General features: G+C 41.6%; 1 protein-coding gene across 2 annotated transcripts in view; it reads right to left on the bottom strand.

Annotated features, from left to right (window-relative positions):
- Positions 1-21,885, bottom strand: part of Shroom2 (shroom family member 2) — a 133,077-nt gene that overhangs the window by 15,312 nt on the left and 95,880 nt on the right. The window lies entirely within an intron of this gene.

The raw sequence follows: 21,885 nt of genomic DNA, 5'->3' as shown, positions 1-21,885 counted from the left end.
AGGATGCATGAGCACCCACACCAACTGCACTTTTTCAATAAAAAATGACATGGAAGTTTTAGAAAACCAAGTTTTCCATATGAAAATTCTCAGCTCTGTTCAGAACTATGTACTTCAACTTATATTTTTATGTGGCTTTACGGAAACCTGTAATATACACAGGGGAAGACCTTTCTCAGATGGGCAGCCAGTCAATTCACTCAAAAAACCTTTAAAACCAGTCATGTGATATGATAAACGAGAAAAACAAAGGCAATTTTCTTTGGAAACAACCACGTCTCATGGATCTTTCGTGTCACATGAACACAGGTGTTTACACACATATACATACATAAAACATGTGTCACACACACACAGAGGCAGACTTCATATGCATGCTTACATGTTTATCAGTGCCGTTGCTGAAGCTTACAACTGTCAAATGTGCAACAAATGAGCTGGCCCTACCTTTGCCCACACATTCCTTCCTTCCATCTAAGAGTAATAAAACAGACCTCAGATTTAAGGAAGTAGCTTTTTCCATTTAAAACAAAAAGACTCGAGGGCTGGCATGTAGCTCAGCAGTCCATCACCTGCCCATGGGAAAGGCAGGCCCTGGATTTGATCCCCAGCATCACCCAATAAAAGGACCTCTGAGTGTTAAGGAGACCCAAACTAGGACAGCAAACGATAGAGAGGCCTCAGTGCCAATGAGAGACATAGCTCTGTAGTGTAGCTTAAGTTCTGGTATTGTATTCTGGTATTTTCTTGCTAAGGATTGCTTTAGCTATTCTGGGTCTCTTATTTTTCCAAATAAATTGCAAGATTGCTGTTTCTATTTCGACAAAGAATGTCATTGGGATTTTAATAGGAATTGCATTAAATCTGTTTAATGATTTTGGTAGTATGACCATTTTGACAATATTCTGCCTATCCAGGAGCATTGATAGGTAAACCATCTTCCGAGGTTTTCCTCAGTTTCTTTCCTTAGTGTTCCATAGTTTTCATGATTGATTTCTAGTTTTGTTTTTTTTTTTTTTTTGAGGCTATTGTCAATGGAGTAGTTTTCCTAATTTCTCTTTCGGTGGATTCATCGCTGATGTATAGGAATGCATTTGATTTATGGGCGTTGATTTTATATCCTGCTACTTTGCTGAATTCATTTATTAGTTCTAGAAGTTTTCTGGTGGGATTTTTTGGGTCTTCTAAATATAGAATCATGTCATCAGCAATCAGTGATAGTTTGGGTTCTTCTTTATCTATTTGTAACCCCTTAATTTCTTTCTTTTGTCTAATTGCTCTGGCTAGAGTTTCAAGGATGATGTTGAATAGAAGTGGTGAAACAGGACATCCTTGTCTTGTTCCAGTTTTTAGCAGGAATGCTTTCAATTTTTTCTCCATTTAGAATGATGCTGGCCTTGGGTTTAGCATATATAGCTTTTACCATGTTGAGGTATGTTCCTACTATCTTTAGTTTTTCTAGTGTTTCGAACATGAAGGTGTGCTGAATTTTGTCAAGTGCTTTTTCTGCATCTATTGAGATGATCATATGATTCTTGCTTTTAGGTCTATTAATATGATAAATTATGTTTATTGATTCCCATATGTTGAACCAAACCTGCATCCCTGGGATGAATCCCACTCGATCATGGTGCACCATCTTTTTAATATGTTTTTTTTGTGTGTGTGATTTGCCAGAATTTTATTAAGAATTTTTGCATCTATGTTCATCAGGGATATTGGTCTAAATTTTTCTTTCCTTGATATGTCTTTGTCTGGTTTTGGTATCAGGGTGATATTAGCCTCGTAGAATGAGTTTGGAAGGGTTCCCTCCTTTTCTATTTCATGGAATACTTTGAGAACTACTGGTGTTAATTCTTTTTTAACAGTCTTGTAGAATTCGGCTGAGAATCCATCTGCTCCTGGGCTTTTCTTGGTTGGTAGGCTTTTGATGGCATTTTCTATTTCATTACTTGAAATTGATCTGTTTAAATCATGTTTGACCTCTTCATTCAGTTTGGGTAGGTCATATGTCTCTAGAAATTTGTACAGACTATAGTAACTAAAACAACAATGGTATTGGCACCAAAATAGACTTGTAGACCAATGGTACAGAAGAGAGGACACAGAGACTAACTCACATAAATACAGTTATCTAAATCTAATACTAGACAAAGTTGCCAAAAACATTCACTGGAGAAAAGATAGCCTATTCAACAAATCCATATGTAGCAAAATTAAATTAAACCACTATCTCTCACCCTGCACAAAAATCAACTAGGCACTATAATAGAGTCACTGAAGCTAATGGAAGAAAAAATAGGCCCAAATCTTCACCACGTCAGACTAGGATCTGATTTCCTGAATAGGAAAGACTCCTAAAGCTCAAGAAATAAAATCAAGAATCAATAAATAGGATGAATTCAAATTAAAAGCTTCTTCTCAGCAAAGTAAACAATTAATAATGTGAAGAGAGAGCCTACAGATTGGGAGAAAAATCTTTACCACACGCACCTCCGATAAAGCATTAATCTCTAGGATATATAAAGAACTCAAAAAAATTTAACACCAAAAAAAAAAAATAAATAAACAACCAATCAATAAATGGGCTAAGGAACTGAACAGATACTTCACAGAAGAAGAAATACAATTATCAACATATATATGAAAAGGTGTTCAACATCTCTAGTAATTAGAGAAATGCAAATCAAAACTACTCTTAAGATTTCATCTCACTCCTGTCAGAATGGCACTCATCAAGAATACAGGCAACAATAAATGTTGGTGAGGATGTGGTGAAAAAGGTACACTCAAACATTGCTGGTGGGAATGCAAATTAGTGCAACCACTATGGAAAGCAGTATGGAGATTCCTCAGAAAACTGGGAATGGAACCACCATTTGACCCAGCTATCCCACTCCTTGGTTTATACCCAAAGGTCTTAAAATCACCATATTATAGTGACACAGCCACATCAATGTTTACAGCAGCTCAATTAACAATAGTTGGACAATGGAACCAACCTAGATGTCCCTCAATAGATGAATGGATAAAGAAAATGTGGTATATATACTCAATGGAACATTACTCAGCTTTAAAGAAGAGTGAAATTATTTGCCAGTAAATGGTTGGAATTGGAGAATATCATGCTAAATGAAATAAGCCAATCCCACAAAACCAAATGTTTTCTCTAATACATGGATGCTAATTCACAATAGGGCAGGGGGTACTAGGGAAAAACAGTGTTACCTTAGATTAGGTAGAAGGAAGTGATGGGAGGGGAAGGAAGGGGATGTGGGGACAGGAAAGATAGTAGAATGAAACAGACATTATTACTGTATGCATATGTGTGACTACATGACCAATATGATTCTGCAACATGAACACTCTGAAAAAATGAGAAATTTTATCCCATCTATGTATGATATATGAAAGTGCATAAATGCATTCTACTATCAGGTATAACTAATTAAAACAAATTTTTAAAAAGTTCTAGTTAAAGAAAAAAAAAGAGAGAGAGAGAGAGAGACATAACCTATTTACTAATAAACAGAACAGTGGAAACCTTCACCAGACCCAGTGCAAAGGAGCTTCACTCCAGGGCTGGCCTTAAGGCCCAGGAGATGCACCTACTTCTGAACCATGTCTTGGAGCAATCTGGACATGATATGTGGTAATCTGGGTGCTACAGATGGCAGGTGCAGTACTGGAATCTAGAGCCCTGTTGGTGCCGGTCCTGCAATGTCCTGGGTGAGGGAGAAGGGTCCCTACCAGGGTTAACAGATGTTCTAGAGAAGAAAACGTACCATAGACCAGTGCCCTCCTGCTCCCCTGTATCACCACAGGCTCAGAAGGAGCTGGACCCTACTACTCCAAACTCAGGGCTAAAGTTCTCAAAATCTTGAGAAGGGCAGAAGAGCTTAAATCCCACTGAACCTTGAAAGAGGGCATGAATGTTCTGCTGCAACACAGCAACCGAACTTAGAGCTTAAGAAAGTATCAACCCAACTCGGAAGTTTGATTTCTAACTGTATTAGCTTGACACTCACGGAAACTTCTAATTTAAAGTTTTATCAAAAAAAAAAAAAAAAAAATTGGATACCACAATGAATGGCTTAGAGAACAATAACCAGTTTAGCACCTGTCTGGCTATAAAACAGGATGACATTTGATGCTGTCAAATTGAAGATGCATTCCAAGAGGTGCAACTCATGGGTCAGGTCTCCCGGTTTCATTTCAATATTTCACTTCATTTTTAAAAGCTGAGGTGTATATGAATTTTTCTTATTAAAACTCCTAAAATCTAGCATCCATAGGCCCATCTAAAAGCACCTGGTATCTGTTATTTAATAAATAGCCACCATATCACATGAAAGGTGAATTAAATGAGCTGCAACTTTTGCCCCAAATCTACATGCCTTTGGCTACCCGGAAGCATACTGATTTAAAAAAGGAGCTCTACTTACAAAGACATCTCTTACTGCTAACCTCTGATCTCAGGCTGGAGTGCTCTGCAATCCACCCAGAAATGGCAGAGAATTCACCTGCCAAAGGTAAACTCACTTGCTGGGGACAAAGTCCCTTTGAGAAGGGAATAATGACTCAGAGCAAAAGATCCTCCTCCCTGCCTTACTAAGGGACATCCTGTGCGGGAGATGAGTGCTCTGTTCTCTAGGGGAGTGGTGTGAGCTACAGCAGCCCTTCAATTCTAGAAGCCTAGCACGTGGTACTCCACCTTGACGTTTTTTATTTAGGTAGGCATGATAACCTCAGGGCCATTTGTTCCCCATTTTTTCTTGATTCTGACAAACCTGCAAACTCTAAGCTATAAAAGCACTAACTGGTTTTAATTGTCCTAGTTAAGAAACCAGGCAATCAGGTCATGGTGACAAACATGAAAAAAAGGACAAAAAATCCCCCAGGAATTTAGGGATCCAAGAGACAACTTAGCAGATAATGAGCATTTGTATGTACGGGGTGCATCTGTGTTGTATCAGTGTAGTCATATGTATGGAGTGTGTGTGTGCCTGTGCTTGTATGTCACATACAGGTATCTGTATCATTCTGTATGTTGTGTGTATGTGGGTGTGTAAAACACATTCACGTCTGTGTTATATATGTGTAGCTCTGGACCTGCTATCATCATTTAGTTTATTTTAAAAATACGTTTATTCCTTTTTTGTACTTTCTACAATAAAGTAAATAATGATAGCAGGTCAATAAAAAAAAAAAGCAGGACAATAAGATGACTTAGGGACTCTTGTGTCACAGCATAGAAGAATGACCCTGGAGCAGAGAGGTAAGCCACACAAAGGAACATTTCAAAGGCAGTTGAATTCCAGAGTCCTGGCAATTGATATTCATGCTAGGCTGGCTGTTCATTCTCATGCAAAACATGCTAATGACATGTTACCAAGGAGAGAGCTGCAGTCAGTTCTGAGAGGGGAGAAGGCTGGCAGCCTCCAGGCAGCAGAGATTCCAGGGACCTGCCACTGGAACTTGGGATCTCACTGCATGGGCCTCACTGTTGAAAAGGCAGGTGCTGGATGCTCTAGAACAGAACCACAAAGCCAAACAAAACTAATCTGAAGAGACCGAGCATACGGGAAAGATTGCTTTCCGTGCCTAGTAGTTCCGACACACTGTCATAGGGCAGAGACTACCGTTAGAGGGAAAAGCTCAAACGCTCTTGAAATCCCATCAACATCACTATTATTCACACGGATGGTTTTTGCTCCTGCTATGGAGACGGCCAGCCCCATGTCTAGTTGTGAGGTTTCCATATAGCAGAGGTAACTGTTTTTATCTCCAGACTCCATCTGCTCACCACATGCTCTCTGAAAATAAGCCAGGGTAAAGAAGGCAGATGCACTCTCAGGATCTTAACTCATGACCTACTACTAAATAAAAGTATGGTACATGTCCTTTCCTACCCCTGCCCCTCTCTCCTGAACAATCCTACCAACCACAGAAACCAGGCGCTCATAAAATCCAGGGTGCCTTTGCCAAGTCTCTAAGATAAATTAAATTTGGGGATCACCACAAAAGGACAGAGGTATGCGTATTTCTGGGCTTTTACCCTGTTACCTGTAAAAAGCAGGGTCTGCTCTTCCCCAAACATAGCACAACCCACCAAGGCCTCCAACCTGGGAAGGGCATCCCCAAGGCGGGCCAAGGCAGCCTGTTGAGGCATACTAACACTGGTTGTGGGTGTCAATAAAAGTGATATTGTAAAATATAAACTTGATCAGAAATCACAGGGAACTTATCAACCCTTTAGACTGGTGGGATGTGTCAGGGACTGCCAGGCAGGTCATCTGGTGCTAAAGAGCAACAATGCCACTGGCCCTTTGGATGGGTGTGTCAGGCAGCTGAAAAGGTAGGACACCCACACCACTCCATGAACATGTCTCCCAGATGAGCCCCTGGTGTTTCCACTGTCCTTCCCACATCCCGACTTGTTCTTACAGACACACAGCTCCTTGGTGAAGTATGGGTAGAAGGCTCTTCTATCAACACAGTGCCCCATAAATCCCAAATGAGTGGGAAAAGGAGATAGTGGGGGAAGGCACCAGAGCCCAAGAGAGGCAGCCCACTAAGCTATCAATCAATGAGTAGACAAACATTTAAATGCCATGAGCACCCAAGAATAATGGGCATCGGCCACTCTTTTCTTAGAAATGCCAATTTATCATAGGACTTCCCAGAGCACAAACAGTCGTGAGGCAGGGGCTATCTGAGCTCGGTATGCCCAGTTTCCTGGCATGAAACAATACAGGCTGAGTATCTGTTATCTGAAATGCTTGGTACCATAAGTGTTTGGGATTTGGGAATACTTGCATATACATAATGAGACATCTTAGGGCTGGTATGCAAGTCTAAACACAAAATTCACTTATGTTTTCTATAAAATTTATATACACAGCCTATGTCAGTCAGCTTTTCATAACTGTGACCAAAATACCTGACAAAAACAACTGAGGAGAAAAGATTTATTCTGGCTCATACTTTCAGTCCATGATTAACTGGCTCCAAGACAGAAGGGTGTGGCAGGAGGGAAGCTACTCAGCTCATGGCAGCAGGAAGTAGAGAGGGACAAGATAAACCCTTCCAGTATACCCTTGCCCCAGTGACCTACTTCCTCCAACTAGGTCCTGCCTCCCAGTAGTCCATTCATCTATCCATGGGTTAATCCAATGATGGATTTGATGTATTAACCCACTCATGAGGTCAGAGCCCTCATGATCCAACAGTTTCACCTTTAAACACTGGTATATTCCCTAACATATGAGCTTCTGGGAGACATTCCAGACCCAAACCATTACAGAGCCCAAAGGTAATTTTATATAACCATTTTTAATGTGCCTGAATTTGACTCTGACCGTCACAGTGTGGCGTGAGGTCGAGTGCAGGCTTTTTCCACTTGTGGCGTCTTGTCAGTACTAAAACAATTCAGATTTTGGACGACTTCAGACTTGGGGGTTAGAGATGATCAACCTATATTTACTGAATGAACAGATGGGCTAATAATGACAAAGGAGAGAGCTGTTTCCGCAAGTTCTGCTCAAACTCATGTGTCTTGTAGAATGAGCTTCTGAGAGAACATAAGCCCTGAATCACCATTAACTCACTTGGTTCTTCACTACAACATCTATGCCACAGCCTCCCTCTCTATGTCGGCCCCAAGCAGGTTCTCTTTTCCAAGATCCCAAAGCCACATGGGAAAAGCAATTACTTGAGAAAAATCAGATGAATTTTATTTCTTCAATGTCTTCACAGATGGATAAAAGGATTTGCAGCTTCCCTGGGGTATTATTTTTGCTTGCAGGGACTGGGATGCCAAACGGTAATGAAGTTGAATTAGACAGACTGATAAGTAATTTGTGGTTTAGCAGAGGCAATGGGGGCAAGGACAACAGATGAAGAGAGAAATTCCAATCACAGATGATCCAAAAGCAAATTAACAGGTACTGACTTCTTGAGGGATTACCAATCAGTAATAAAGATTTCCTAGACTTGGAGGATTTTTTCCCCCCGTGGTGCTAGTGATTAAACCCAGGAATACCCTACCAGAGCCACATCCCAGCCCTTTTATTTTGAGACAGGGTCTTGCTAAGTTGCCTAGGTCCTGAACTTGTTATCTTCCTGCCTCAGTCTCTCAAGTAACTGGGATTACAAGAATGTGCCATAAAGTCCGACTTAGATTTTTTTGTGGTGATGGTGGGGTTTTGGTTTTTCTATTTTTCCCCGCTATTTGGAGCAGGGGTTGGTTTGGGAATGAACCCAGGGGCACTCTATCACTGAGCTGCATCCCCAGCTTTTTTGGGGGGGAGGGGGAGGGGGGCTGCTGGGGATTGAACCCAGGGCCTTGTGCATGCAAGGCAAGCACTCTACTAACTGAGCTTCATCCCTAGCACCCCAGCCCTTTTTTATTTTGAGACACTAAGTTGCCCAGGTTGGTCTCGAACTTGCTATCCTCCTGCCTCAGCCTTCCAAATCACTGGGATTACAGGTGTAGGCCACTGTACCAGTTCAGATTTGGAGATTACAATTTGTGACTAACTGCTCAAATATATCACTGTGACCATACTTTTAGATACACGTTCTGAGAATCCGTTCCAAGGTGCTTCTTCTTTCTATGGCTGAGAAATCTCATTCTTGATCCCAAGACTTGACTCAGAGGAGCTGGGCTCTCCCCAAATTTACTCAATCAGAAAGCCAAGTCTGGGAGGAGGGAGGAACAGTGAGGGACAGATGACATTCCTGTGAATCTGTATTTCAAGGCAAGTCTTCTAGGCAATTTGGATGTTGTGCAAGCATTCAGAATCTCTGCTTTATAAAACCTCCTCTCCCAAATGCCTTCTCTCCCACTTTTCTGCCCACCACATTTGGATTTTGAAAGCTATTTTCCTGATGTTTTAATCCTAGGCTTGGCATACCTCTCTCAAATCTAATCATTATCATCTGCAGAAATGGTTGAGATTTTTGCAAATCATCATCTGCAAAAATGGTGAGAATGCTCCCAGGAAGCAGGCCAGGGAGGCACCTGTTCACATTCCTCCTCCCAGAACAGCTTCTTGAGCCGTGAGCCAGCCCATCTCTGAAAGGAATTCAAAAGGACTTCAAAAGGCAGTTAGTAGAATTCTACTTGGGTTCACATGAGGATCAACCACTGCTTCCAGAAGCAACTAAAAAGTGACCAGGAAAGTTACAAAATCATAGCTTTAAAACACCAATGCTCAGTGGTATAACACTTACCTCACACGTGTGATGCACTGTGTTTGATCCTTAGCACCACATAAAATAAACACATAAAAAGATATTGTGTCCATTTACAACTAAAACAAAACACTAATTAGAGCCGGGTGCAATGGCAAATGCCTAGAATCCCAGCAGCTTGGAAGGCTAAGGCAGGAGGATCACAAGTTCAAAGCCAGCCTCAGCAACTTAGCGAGGCCCTAAGCAACTTGGTGAAAACCTGTATCAAAATAAAAAATATAATAAAGGTTGCAGATGTGGTTCAGTGGTTAAGTGCACCTGGGTTCAATCCCCAGAACACCACCCCCCCCAAAAAAAAAGAAAAAGAAAACCACTCATTGTAACCCCCATATCACATAAATAAAGTCTCTTTTGACCTCTCTCGGCTAGCATTGTCTATATCACTGTCTATAATACTGTCTTGCCTTCTAGACCAGAGGATTAGAAATTTAGAGCCCAGGGCCAAATTCCCACTGCTACTCAATATTATAGATAAGGTTTATTGGAACGTACTGTTCTGGAAGAACTTAGTCCAAGTGTATGAGAATCGGCCCAAAGTTCTGTGAGATAAAGAGAGGCAGAAAGATCTAGGACTACACAGAATGCAATTTACTGGGAGGCTTACCAACAGAATGGTAGTTATGGGCAACAGCTAAACCAGCTGGATCCTTGCAATTAGGGTCAGAAAGAGGGATATATTTATGGGTTAGGGCAAAAGCAACCTCATCTTTTTTTTTTTTTTTAGTATTCGGCGGACACAACATCTTTGTTTGTATGTGGTGCTGAGGATCGAACCCGGGCCGCACGCATGCCAGGCGAGCGCGCTACCGCTTGAGCCACATCCCCAGCCCCTCATCTTGACTGGAATGTACCTTATCTTATGGCTAATATCTTAGGCTACTATGAAAGAGTCAGATACATCCCAGAGCCAGGGTCCAGGCAGACATAAAGCCCCACATGCTATTCTAATGCTTTGGGTATTTATGGTATGCGGGGGGAACTACCCAGGGAAACTGACAGTGCAATCGCAGCAGCGATGATTCAAAATGGCTGTAGTCAGGACAAGCTGAATCCCTATGTTATGGTTTGGGTCTAGAATGTACCCCATAAGTTCATGTGTTGAAGGCTTGGTCCACAATGAAGCAATATCCAGAGGTGAAAATTTAGAGAGGTGACTGGATCATAAGGCTCTGGCCTCATCAGAGGATTAAACTATTGACAAGCGAACTATAGGGAAGTGGTAGTAACTGTAGGAAGGTGGGGCATGGTTGGCGGAAGTAGGTCACCGGGGAGGGAGTGTCCTTGGAGACAATCTTGTCCCTGGCTCCTGCCTTGCATGCCAGCTTGCTCTCTTTCTCTACCTCCTGGCTGCCATAAGCTGAGTAACTTTCCTCCCCAATACTCTTCTGCCATGATGTTGTGCCTCATTTCAGGCCCAGAAAAATGGAGCTTCTGACCAGGGATAGAAACTTCTGAAAATGTGAGGTAAAATAAATCTTTCTTCCTGTAAGTTGTTGATGTCAGGTATTTTGGTCATAGCAATAAACAGCTGATTAACACATCCTACAGCCCTCTTGTAATTTAACATGACATTTGCCTCATTACTGCAGAAATCCAACAGATAGACTCAGTTAGGTTTACTTGCCTATTAAGGGCAATTACAAATAATTACATTTTCCCATAAAATGATATCTATAACAAAACAAAAATATTAACCGGAATTAAGAATCTCCTTTGTCTTTAAAAATGTGTTTATATCTATAGTAACATAGCCACTGCCTGTTTTGTTTTCATGTATTTACACACCCTATATGAGCAAATATTTTGAGCTAGCTTACCCAGGGAAAATAAACACACAACATGAGCATCAAAATGAACATAAAAAATATTCAGTGAGTGAAGGTGGGAGTTCATAACCCACTTGAATCAAAGTGTGGAATATGATATGTCAAGAAATTTGTAATGTTTTGAACAACCCACAATAAAAAATTAAAAAAAAAATAAAAGTAAAAAAATAAAATATTCAGTGAAAACCATTCTACTGTAAACAAAAACCAGAAAGGCATGTGGGAAAATGGCCAAAAAAGAAGAACATAGACTATATGCAGGGACCATAGTTGTGCCTCAGTTGAGACAGCAGGTCTCCTGCCAGAGCAAAAAGGGACATGTGAAGACAAAGCTGGTCACTTCTAAACTCTTCAGCAGAGCAATTCACTGTCAACTCCCCTTACATGGTGCAAGCATAAAAGAGAAAGTGCGGCTCTCTTCTGTCACAAATGAGCACTCCAACCCATGTACAAGGACCCTCAAAGTTTCCCAAACTAAAGTAACTTGCCCAATAATCTGTGCTAGAATTCAGACATTCATCTTCTGACTTCGGCTTTTCCTTCTACAACATATTTATCTGAAACCCTGGTTTCTTTTCTTCCTGAGCACCCCTTTCTTCTTTGCAAAGCACTGGATATTATTTCAGAGGAAGGTCTACGCCTGCTAGAGAATACACACTGGCACAGGCATGGGTGGCTTCGCTGTCTGCCGTGAGACCAGCAACAGTAATGCATAATCACTAGAAGCTGTGGCCACCAAAAGACAGAGCTAGCTGCACAAAGCCACCAGGTGCAAGGGCCATGATAGGAAAATTCAGCGCACTTCTTTACTAAAAACCAAAACTAGTGTTAGCCAATCATAAATATTTGAAAAGCACACAACATGCTGCACTTGCTCAGATGTATTTGTAACCTAAATGACAATGATCAAGAAAGGCCCACCTTCAATAGGAAAATGAACATGAGTGTGAATAGTCACACACGTGCACACACACACACACATTCAAATAAAAATTACTAATACATTAAAAGTTTGACTTTCCTAGTCAATGAAGAACTGTTTGTTAAAAATGAAATAATGTTTTTGCCTAATAAGCTACAGGATTTTTAGATGTCTAATATTAACAAAGTTGTAGGAGAAACAGGACTTCCTAGGTTGTTATTGATGATGCCTATACCATAAGCACACTTTATAGACAGCAACCACCTCCTAAATGCCTGCCAATTCCATGTCTAGATTTTTATCCTAAGGAAACTGCCATGGAAGAGCACAAATATTTCACTAAAAGATGTTCACAGCAGTGTTATTTATAATTGTGACAGGCTAGAAGTAGCCCTAAATGTGTACAATATCAACACTGGGTGGTCATATCTTAAAAATGCCATGCATCAAGATAGGCATGGTGGCGCATGCCTGCAATCCCAGTCATTTGGGAGACTGAGGCAGAAAGATAACAAGTTCAAGGCCAACCTCAGCAGCTTAGACACTGTCTTCCCCCGCCCACCCCCCCACCAGTGGTAGAGCACCTCTAGGTTCAATCCCTGGTACCCCCTCAAAAAAAGAATATAATACATCATAAATTTCCAACTTTCTAAAGGCAGTTTACATACCATATGTGTAGCAGGACTGTATGTGTAAAAATGTGTAACTGCACCGGAAAAGGGCTTCAAAAGAGACATCCTTCTATGTTCCACAGTGGAGTTTCTGGGTGATAGGATCAAGGGTGATTTTCAATGTCCTCATTTTGTTTTCCAGAACGTGTGTGTGTGTGTGTGTGTGTGTGTGTTATTCTTTCTTTCTTTCTTTTTTTCCTTTTTTGGTACCAGTGATTGAATCCAGGGGTGCGTAACCACTGAGCCACATCCCCAGCCCTTTTTGTATTTTATTTAGAAACAAGGTCTTGCTAAGTTGCTTAGGCCCTCACTAAGTTGCTTAGGCTGGCTTTGAATTCACAGTCTTCCTGCCTCAGCCTCCAGAGCCGCTGGGATTACAGGTATGCACCACCATGCCCAGTCGTCCATATATATTCTTAATAAAAAGGTTTTAATTAATAAAACAGATTTTTTTAAAAGCATAGGAAGCTATATGATTAGATGAGAGCAAACCCTGGCTCTTAAAAACATTCATTGAGCTTACAAAACAAGGGGCAAATTTGAATTCTGGGCAGTCTACTGGTAAAAGATATTAAAATCTACTTAGAGTCTATATACCATCTGCATCAATTCAGAGAAAATCACTTGCTTCATGTGTCTTCCTTCTATCCCAATCACATGTGACCCCAAATTCTGAAAAACCTCATATCTCAGATTACTATTCAGCTAAACCATATTTAGAAATAGATTATTTACTCAATAGCATTCAGTTATTTCCTGCATGTGATTTATATATTTAATTACTATAGAAAAATGTCTCTCTGCAGTACTTATATGCATGTATACATACATGTATATATTTATACACACACATATGCAGGAATGTGAATAAATGTTAAACATCTTCCTAGAATATCTAGCTATTCCCCCTTTTAATGGCCTCCAAATACATTTAAAGGCCCACTGGCTAGATTTTCTAACAAAACAGTTAAATATCAAATTTCTTGCAAGTCATGCCCAGGAAAACCTCACCTGTGAGCCGATCTTATGAGTCTTTGCCAAAGAACACCCAAGGAAGTTTAACTGCCTTCAACAAGGGTCTGTTGTCAGAAAATTGAGTCTTCTAACAGGGGCTAAATTTACTTGCACACAGGTATCAATGATATTATGCCTATGTGTATGTGTCGTATGTATTTATATGTTCCATTCACATGAATGATGACGGCCAATGAGCAAAAGAAATGTAACCATGCGGCTGTATATATATAAAACTTTAAGGTGAATTTAGATCCCTGACTTATCTTCCTAAGAATAAAAAACTCTATGGCCGAAAAGAGCCTTAGAAATACTTTAATCCAAGTTTCTTGTTTTGTGGAAGAAGAAACTGAGGGTCAGAAAGCTCAAGCAATTTGCAAGTTCTGCCAAGGCAAGCTGAGCCACACTCAGGCTCCAAGTCTGTCAGCCGAGTTGGTGGTCTCTGTACTACCCCCCATCCCCAAAGTGAAGTTCCTTCTCCCTGTAATGTCAGCACACTGGGTAAGGAATGAGAAAGCTAATAAAACAATAGCTTTGGTATCTTGTATCCATTCTTTATTCAAGCCATGATTACCCCTATGACCTTTTCTCATGAGTTAGCAGGAACCACCTGATTGAAAATGAGCCACCCTGCACCCAGAGCTCTCCATAGCCGGCTGAGAGAATCCAATCCCCAGAAGCAACCCCCAGTTTGCTTCATCATAAATGAACTTGGTACCCACATTCTAAGACCCAGGATATACAGGTGAAAGGCACTATGAACATCATTTAAAAAGGACTTTGCAAAGATTTGCAGTAATCATTAAGTAACTCTTGGATCTCTTCAGATATCCAGGGATGGCTACAAGTCTCCCAGAAATGAACTGGCTTAATGTAGTCAAAAGCCATGCAAACATATTTCCAAAGGTAACATAAATTACTACTGTTCCCAAAGTCCAAAATCCAAAGCAGATTTTGGAGGAGTAGCCAGCCCATGCAAAACAACAGCAGTTAGCACACATTTACTAGGGCCATTCGTCACTTAAGCTGGGCAACAGAAGCCACCTGCCACCTAATGGTTAACACACACGTAGGACTATTCCTAGCACCCTTAGAAAAAGAATGCTTTTGTGTGTGCCTGTATGAATGAGAATTCCCTTGCAAAGTTTTTCCTTAACGTATGTATGTCACAGAGAAAGTATAAATTTTTTCCACTACATAAAACAAAGTATACATATGTCCCTTTTCCTGCGACCAATGCAATACGTTCCTGCAACAAAATCATCTAAAATACTTGTAGAACATGCCTCAAAGGTTCTATTTTTCAAGGAAAATATACAATCATTCATCAAATCTGTGACAAATCTTCAATTTTTCTTATGAACATGTTAAAATATTATTTTTCATTCATTCATTTTATAAATCTTAAGATAGTCCATAGGCAGCAGGCTGTTTGTAAATGCTACCTCATAGGTTTCTGAAAACCTCTCTTCAAGCTCCTTTTCCTTTTTTACCTCTCCACTCGCACAATCACTAAACATGCATTTCAAAATGACATCTACTCCCATGCGTGAGTAGATGCAGATGCAGACAGAGTGTGCGCATGTGTGTGTACATACATATCTATGCAGCAATTTCCCTGTGAAAATGGCATCCCCTTCCACACACAAAAGCTCCTGTCAGAGCAGTAAAGGCAATTCAACCACTAGAAATACAGCCCCAAATAACAATGTGTTTCTTTTGTCACAACACAAAAGGCAAAATAAACCAAAAAAACCACCCAGTCCTTGTACAGAAACAGCCTTAAAGAAATGGCATGCTTCTCCATTGTCACAATCACACCAAAGAGCAAAGTGCAAGAGCTGGAAAATGCTAAGAATTAATAGTGATCCCATTTACTCCATGTAAATTTTTTCGCTGCCATCAGCCCGCACCTTGTGGATGTCTCCACAGAGCATTTCTCATGAACAAACATGCACACCTCCTTTCACCGCTTTTTCCCCCTTCATTAGGATGTGGCTGACTCACCATTTTCTTTCAATGTCCACACTCAATGCCTCAGGAGTGAGAATGCTTGGTTCTTACTGCTATTAAAAAAGAAATGGTAAGGCAGACAGGTCTTCATATGACGCTGGCACCTTCGAGCCAGCCCCCTTGGGTCACCCATCTGCAGAACTCACACGGAGCAAAGGTCCCACATACCAAGGGCTTCTGGTCCCATCAGTGGGGACAATGGTGCTGTGGCTTCCAGTTCCAATATGTGTTTAGCCAACTGTGAAAACCAAAGCTGCAAAAAAACTGCATGTATCCACAGGCTTACATGCAGCACAGCAAACGTGCCTGCTCACACACGTGCCCGTTTGCAGAACTCCAGCTAGAATCTGCACCCTGATTTGCATTATTTCTCATCTTCAGAAGGAACAATAAACAATAAGAATGTTTACAGATCTTGCCAGATCTTACCCACGCCATTGTGAGCTGACAAACAACCTGCCCTTCAAGACAGCAGAACAAAAGAGCCACTGGGAACTACAAGCCCCTAACAAATAGCATGAGCATTTTTAAACCAGCCCCCTCTGGGGTGAGATGCCCCACGCTGTAGTCCCTCACCTGCTCCTTGTGCTTGCTGCAGTGGATCGGAGCTCACACAGTCTGTGAAGACAGCAACCTGCTTCGGGGACCCGCAGACCGCCTCTGCCACCGCAGCCCTTGCATCTCACTGCTGACAGCACCGAAGAGCCTCAAAGCCATGCTGGCAACAGCTGCAGCGTCAGCCCGCTGCTTTATGATGGACAAGTTCACGCAGGCTCCGGCAACTCACACCTCCACCACTGAGCAACTTCTGGCCTCCGGGAATGTTCCCCACACTTCAAGGCTTAAGCCCCAAAAGGTTTTTCCTTTTAAACCCCCAAAGACTTGAAGGGTCTCTCTTTTTATATTTTAAACAGGAGAAATACAGAAAAGCCTACTGCAAATTAACCAAACTATGTTATGTGCATGTCCAAGTATGTCACAAACCCTATTATTACGTATAATTATAATGCACCAATAATTTTTTTTAAAAAGAAAAGTCTATAGTACTAATATCATGCAGGTAATTTTAAATATTTTAGTAGTCTTGATAATCATACAACACGTATAATACGTGGTTCACCTCCATAACTATAATGAAGTTAAAGACCACACTCAGTAGACCACTTCACATCTATGGATATTCTTGAGTTGATTACACACTCATTAGGAATGTAATCCATCAACCAATCAACCAAGTGTTCCGGAAGTTTGACTGTGGGCTAGGCACTCAGGGAAGAAGACAAAGCAGTCATGCTGACCCCGACTCACCCAATTCATCACTTCACAATGATCTGTATTTAAAGTCCCTGTGCCCCACCTCCACTCCTAGCATGGCCCAAGACCTCAGTGCCACAGGCCCCCATGCAGGAAGCAGCTGCCCCACTGCTGCTCCTAAGAGCCCTTTCCCACTCAGAGAGACTCTACCTTCCAAGTCCTGAGCTCAGCCATCAGGATGGACTTTCTCCTTCCAATCTGTTTCCATCTACCAATTCCCTCATTCACAGCAATTAATCAGACTCCTATTCAGTTCACCAAACAGCAGTCTCTAATGATTTATTGCTATTTTTGTAAAAGTAACTTTTTTTTTTTTTAATCAACACCTACTGGATCTTGAGCACTGCACTGATCCATTTATGATACATCCATTAAGCATTTAAGCAGTCTGCAAGAAAGGCTGCCATGGACTTCCCTATCTTCCAGGAGAAGCTTGGGCAGCCTGAGTACAATGAGAATTTAAACTTAATTTGGAGTTTCAGCCTCAAAGCTTATATTCTTTCCAATATTTTTCATCTCTACCTATTATTTTACCAACTACATGTTCCTGCCACCAAGAGAGGGTGCCATCTAAGGTTCCCCAGGCTGTCTTCATATCCCAAACAAATGTTCAATGTATATTGTGAGTCAACACACATAATAGGAATCCAGAAAGTACCTGGCAGCTGATGATTTTGTTATATTAACGTCTCAAAAGGTGTGTCCCTAATACAGATGCTTTTCAACTTTGAATAGGATTATGTCCCAATAAACTCACTGTAAGTGGAAAATATCTTACGTTGAAAGTGCCACCAAGTAGTACGCCTCATCTCCCAAGCATCCTAGCTTAGCAACATATACATTGTAGACTTGGCTGCTTCCCCTTGAGGGGCTGATGGAGCTGTGGCTGGCTGCCCACCCCCTCAAGAGAGGACCGCAGGGCACATCACAGCCTGGGAAAAGATTGAAATTTACAACTGGAAGCTGACTGAGCTTTACTTTTGCACCATTATCTGTACTTAGAAATGGGGTAAGTCAAAATGCTTTATGAGAATTATGATTTTAAACAAACAACTCATTTTCAAATGGTTGAAGATTCATACAGAAAAACTGACAATAGGAGAGTTTCTATAGCTCATATCTAATTTCCCCTATTACTAAATCTGACATTAGTATGATGTGTTTGCTATTATCTGGATGTTGAATGTCTACAAAGACTCATATGTTGAAGATTTGGTCCCCAGGATGAGACTACTGGGAACCTTTAAAAGTGGGGCCTAGTGGGAGGAAATTAGGTCATTGAGGGCATGCCCTTAAAGGGAATATGGAAGCCTGGCTTTCTCTCTCTCTCTCTTGCCTACTGGCCATTGAGGCAGGTAGTTTTGCTCCACCACACATTACCACATCATTCTGTGCTGCCTTACCACAGGCCTGAAAGCAATGGAATCATTTGATCATGATGTAGAACCCCCCAAAACTATAATCCAAAATAAACCTTTTGTTGTTATAAGTTAATTATTTCAGGTATTTTGGTATAATGATGGAAAGCTGACTAACAGTTTATCACAATTAATGAACCAATATGAGTGTGTTAATATTAACTAAAGGCCACATTATTCAAATTTTCTTTCTACTTAATGTTCTTTTTCCTGTCCTGGGATCCCATCCAGGCACCACACTGCATTTAGTTATCATGTCTCCTTTTACTGTAACACTGCTATGAACTGAAAGTCCATATCCCACCCCGCCTCCTCCCCCCACAATGCAAGGTAAAACACTAACTTCCAAGCAATGAAGCTAGGAGGTAGGGCCTTTGTAAGGTTATGAGAATGAAGTCCTGACAAATGGGATTAGTACCTTTTATAAAAGAGCCTGGAGAGCTTCCTTGCCATTTCCACCACGTGAGGAAACAGGGGAAAGATGTCCATCTGTGAACCAGAAAGTGAGCCCTCACTAGACACCAAATCTCATAGTCCCTTGATCTTGGACTTCTCAGTTGCCAAGAAATTAATGTTTGGTTTATAAGCCACCAATCTACTTTTTATAGCAGCCTGAATAAAATAAGACAGATGACAATTTAGAGGATGACTATTCAGGCATCTGTAACCTGTTCCCCAACTGGGAACTGTTTGGTTTTTTTTTTTCTTTTTATGATTAGACTTGGGTTAAGTCCTATTGTCATATATGATATTAAGGGTACATGCTGTCAGCAGGTCTTATCTCTGCTGACATCAACCTTGATTACCCCGTGGAGTTCGTAAACATCAGGCTTCTCCACTGTAACTTATTCTTTCCACCCCGCTTTTCATAATGTATTTGGAAGGAGGGTGCTCTTTCTGAAGGCATGGGGAATTATATTCCACCTTCTTGAGGGTGGAGTTTCTACAGAAATTGTATGATATTTCTCTGCATGACAGATTTGTTTATTTTCCATGTATTAATTCATTCAATCAATTCTGTGTGTACTATGGGCTCATGGATTCACTTTATACATTATGTTATACTCACTACCACTTTATTTTGTTGCTTAAGTTGTTCCAGCTTTGGTCACTGTTGGCTTGTGTGTCCCTTTGGCATACCCTGTTGTGGTGCTTGGGTTTATTTGCATGTGTTTGAGCATGTCCTTCCTTTCTGGCTCCACAGACTGCTGACGGGTGGGCTCATGCTCTCTATTCTCTGCCCCAGCCCTGGAGGCAGCTCTGGTCCTTTCTATGGGACACCAAACTCTGGGTGTTGGCTATGTAAGAATGGTTTCAGGGGAGGGGGTGTAGTACTGGGGATTGAACCCAGGAGCACTCTATCACTGAGCTATACTCTCAGTCCTTTTTATTTTTTGAGACAGGATCTTGTTAACTTGCTCAAGCTGTCCTAGAACTTGTGACCCTCTTTAGTAGCCTCTTGAGTACCTGGGATTACATGCACGCACCACCACACCTGACTAGGAATGCATTCTTAAAAGAGATCCCCTAAGAATCATTTCTAAAGAGAAGGCACTTTTACAATATCCATGTTTATAATTTAGGGTGTCCATATATCCACGTTTCTTAGAGTGAGACCTAATAATCTAGGCTTACAAGGTGCTCAGATCTTTTCAGAGACTGTGTAGTATTAATACCATTAAGACATTCAGCCAGGCATATTGGCACACCCTGATAATTTCAGCTACTTGGGAGCCTGAGGTAGGAGGATTCCAAGTTTGAGACTAGCCTGGGAAACTTAGCCAAAACCTGGTTCAAGACAAAATTATAAATAAATAGATAGCCCAGGTGCGGTGGCACATGCCTGTAATCCCAGTGGCTTGGGAGACTGAGGCAAGAGGATCATGAGTTCAAAGCTAGTCTCAGCAAAAGTGAGGTGCTAAGCAACTCAGTAAGACCCTGTCTCTAAATACAAAGTAGGGCTGGGGATGTGGCTCAGTGATCAAGTGCCCCTGAGTTCAACCCCCAGTACCCAATAAATAAATAAATAAATGGACTTTAAAATCATAAATCTTTGCAATAAACCACATAAAAATGTGCTTTTAAAAAGAAAAATTCCCCCCAAAGGAACCAAGTTACCACCTAGCACCTCCACATTCCAAAATAACTGGCCCTCCTCACTTCTCCAACAGTCTTAGTGAAGCCTTGTACCTCACCTTTTCAAGTCATTTCCCATGAACGAGCAGCAAGCCTGGCCCTTGTGGTCCAAGGACAATGTTCCCTAACCCATCTATGCTGACACAAACACGGCAGAACATCCCAAAGGAACCTGCACTGACAGCTCCATGCATTCTCATGCTGCAAACACACAAAACCTCCTGTACTTGGGTAGATGAAGCAAACTTCCCCAAATTAAACCACCACACCAGAGGCTAGGAAAAGGAAAATGATGAGAAATGGATATCATGCTGTGAAGCCTCTTTGAAAACATCCATACACACTTCTATACACACTAGAAGCACACTCATTAGGACCATCTCTTCTGCCCCTGGACTAAATTCCCCATGACTGACAAACCTTTGCCGTGGAGGGACATGGCCAGATAGGAAATATATTCAGCTCTGGGCACCTTATCTGTTGCAAGAACTCAGCCCTGCTGATACAGTGAGAAAGCAATCACAGCAGTCTGTGAGCAAGTGGGCTGCATGCCAATAAATCTGTATTTACAAAAAGAAGCAATTGGCCAAGTTCGGCCTGTGGGCCATAGGCTGCCGACCCTTGGCTGAACCAAAGGTTGCACAAGCCGTTCTTCTGTTGCATCATCTGCATACCTGCTTCCCCAGAACTCAAAATCAGGGTGTTGAAAGATGTTTTCCCATAATTTTCTAGGCAAAGGAGAAAGTCGTTTGGCTTCCACATTCACCTCTTCTTCTAAGTGAATCGCACCCAGATCCTTGAACCTTGTATGGTCCCACAGCATTCCACTGGATGCCCCCCAAAGATTTGGGTGTGCCATATGAGAGAGAGGATCATTAACATCATAAACCGTGAGACCCAACCTCCTCCTGATTTTGAAGGTGGTCCAAGGTGGAGATGCAGCCTGGGATTTGCTTACTAGAGGGGAAACAGAAGAGAACCTGGAGGGAGAGCGCAGCGAGAGCAGAGGGAGAGGACCCCACATGAGAACCAGCTTGAGAAGACACACTGCCGCTTGGAGATGTTCTGTCTAAAGACCTAGAACTCTGCTCTTCCCAAGTTCCTAATGCGGGCCTCGTGAGAGATAAAGCAATATGTAAAAGGGAACCAGGAGGCAGGATGACTCAGAGATCCAGACGGACCTGAAGGCAGGTGGCCAGGCGAGTTCCACAAGCCCAAACCCACGTCTCTGACTCATAGAGTTTAGATGTTTCGCTCATCTTGGTTCCTGCATTAGGAAAGCTGGGTAGAAAACTGGGAATGTGAAGAGAAAG

The sequence above is a fragment of the Marmota flaviventris genome, chromosome X (assembly GCF_047511675.1).
Source record: "Marmota flaviventris isolate mMarFla1 chromosome X, mMarFla1.hap1, whole genome shotgun sequence".
NCBI classification, from domain to species: Eukaryota; Metazoa; Chordata; class Mammalia; order Rodentia; family Sciuridae; genus Marmota; species Marmota flaviventris.
Note: the sequence above shows the minus strand (reverse complement) of the source record. Positions and strands in the feature narration are given on the sequence as shown.